Below are 2,652 nucleotides of genomic sequence, written 5' to 3'. Positions count from 1 at the left end.
ATCCAAAAATGGATCCATTCAACAGTTCAGGTGGTAGTTTGGGGATTTCTATCAAATCCAGTAAATTCAGGCTATATTTAAAATAAACAGCTGTATATATGTAAACACACAGAAAGATCCTGATCATTTTGAACAAGACCCATCACGTTTGCACTGCTAGAAAACTGTCTATGTTGTAACTTCCCTGACACAAAGTCCTGCACTTTGACTTGTGGCCACCAGCACCCCAACCAGAACTATTAATACAGACTGCACAAGTGCAAACGCTCTCATGTGACCAAGTTTCATTTCATCGCTTCTGCTCCAACAGTTTGCCACTCAAACGCCATTTGAGCTTGCAGCTACACCACCAGCTATGATGAGTGACTTCCACACGCATCGCCTTCATGACTTCTCTAAGGACTGGAAAGTTGAAGGGAGCTCTTTGATAGGCCGAGCGTCAAGTCTCAGATATCGCTTCCTCACTCATGCAGTGCCTGTGCCCAATCTAAACCCAGTTCCATTCATTTGAAGCAAAAACAAATGAAGATAAGTGCCCTTGCCAAAAGCCTGGCAGCAGAATGACACCACGAAATTGTTGGAAGCATTATGGGATGGGGCTATACAAAGAAATCAGCAGTGACTGACGGACACTGCAGGCAAATTCTGCCCACCGTGATATTGTTGCTTAAAAGAGTGGAAGCTTCTGGCACAACGTTCATGCACGGAGAAATAAAGTGAGTGAAAGTTTCCAACAGCACAACTTTGATAGTTTCATAGACACATTTTTGGCTTCTGTTCTTCATCCTTGTAGACACGATTGGAATAGAGTCTAAAAAAATAAAAACAATCAACCATATACATTCACATATATATCTACCAAAGATGGGGCAAGATGGGGTTAAAACGAATCACTAAAGAGGGAGTGCCCATAAGAATATGTGGGTTGCATTATATTTAGTCCATATAAACAGGAGAAGGGGTGATGTTTGAGTTTAGCTCCACCCAGTGTCGCACAACTCCATTGATTTTTTTTTTTAAAAAAGGCAAGTCAAAATAGATTACTAAGATGTGAAAGTTGTGCTTTATAGCAAAATCCTCTTTGCCACAGAAATAAGCTTCAGGTTCAGCTGAGGTCTTGGTTCAGTGTCACTCTCTATAACAGGTGGATGCAATCAACACACTCTTCTAATTAGGACAAAGGAGCTCAGGTTTCAGAGCAAAGGATGCTGTAGATGTTAATAATAGATGTTTTCCTGCTAGCTGGGGAATCATTGCAGACAATTTTTCCTGGAAAAAATTATCTTCCTTCTAGGGACATGAAAGATTGAACATGAAACATCATAAAAATTAGACCTTTAACTTTAAAACCCAACAAAGTAAGACCTAGAACTGCAAGATCTAATGAAAGTTATTTATGCTGCTTTAGTGTCACTGCCTGCCAAAAGGCCCAGTTCGTGTTGTTAGTAGTAGTTAGTCAGTGTCAAGTAGCTTTTCTGTGTTAACTGGTTTCTGCTTTTATCCAAATTTCATTACTTCAGAGTAAAGTTCTGGTCTTCAGCAGTGGGTCTGAAAAATCTCCCACTGCAGCCATGCAAGAACTGGCACTCAGCTCCTGAAGCCAGTGTGAAAACGTCTTCACAGATTACAGAGAAACACACTGATGCCTCTTCATGTTGGGGAGAAAATTCTTCTTGCAACAGCTCCAACAAAAAAAAATGTTTTAGCCTCGATAGATAGTTTTTCCCTTCATAACAACTCAGAGTAGTGTGAATTTTTTATAACTCGTCCACACGGACATATATATAAGAGCATGGCCTGTTTGATAAGAAGGTGTCTAAACACATGCTGTCTGGCAGGTCCCACCTCCACTGCTTCATGCCATTAAACTGCAGCACTTCACTGTATGTGGAGTTTGTGCTTTATTCCTCCCAAACTGGTTAAGTCTGATCCGTGATGATCATCTCTGGAAAAAGGAAACTCCAGCTCTAAACAACATTTTTCTTTGAATGTGTTAAAATGCCTCACTGGGAGTTTATATCAACAATAATAATGACAACAATATGACTTTTTTTTTTACTGGTGTGTGAGCAGAGACTCATTTGCAAACTTGCAAACAGGTGCTTCTAATTTGCATTTGTTTTAAAGTCAGTACAGCATTTCCCATCAGAAATGTTAATATCAACTAAGAGTAAAAGGTGCAGTGATGGTGAATAATATGTAAATTTGGTTTCCCCAGCTTTTGTTTTCAAGGCAGCAGCACTCAATAAATGTTATGCAAAACCTGATAACCCAGCACGAACTTCCCAAGAGCTACTTGTGATGTCAGGAATGTTTGGCTAAACCAGTCTTCAAGTGCCCCCATAAATGGATTTGTTATGTGGCTGTGAAGGAAAGTAAATGGCAGTCAGCCATTCTTGGTCCTCTCTGGTTTTTTTGGGAAGCTTTGAGATGTGTTTGGGCTCCTCATCATACTGTATGAATCCTTCTCCACAAAAAGATGAAAAAGACCAAATTTCCTGAAAAATCTTCAAAGTGGGTTCACCTTTAAATATGGTATGTCTCAGCTTACCCTGCATGAAGTCATTTAAAGGCACTACTCTACAAAAACACATCTGAAGCATATGTGAAGGTGTTGGTGCCTGTACTCCAAGTGCACACAATCATTGGCAA

This window comes from Pundamilia nyererei, unplaced genomic scaffold, assembly GCF_000239375.1.
Source record: "Pundamilia nyererei isolate P.nyererei 1_Seehausen unplaced genomic scaffold, PunNye1.0 scaffold00075, whole genome shotgun sequence".
Classification (NCBI taxonomy): domain Eukaryota; kingdom Metazoa; phylum Chordata; class Actinopteri; order Cichliformes; family Cichlidae; genus Pundamilia; species Pundamilia nyererei.
Note: the sequence above shows the minus strand (reverse complement) of the source record.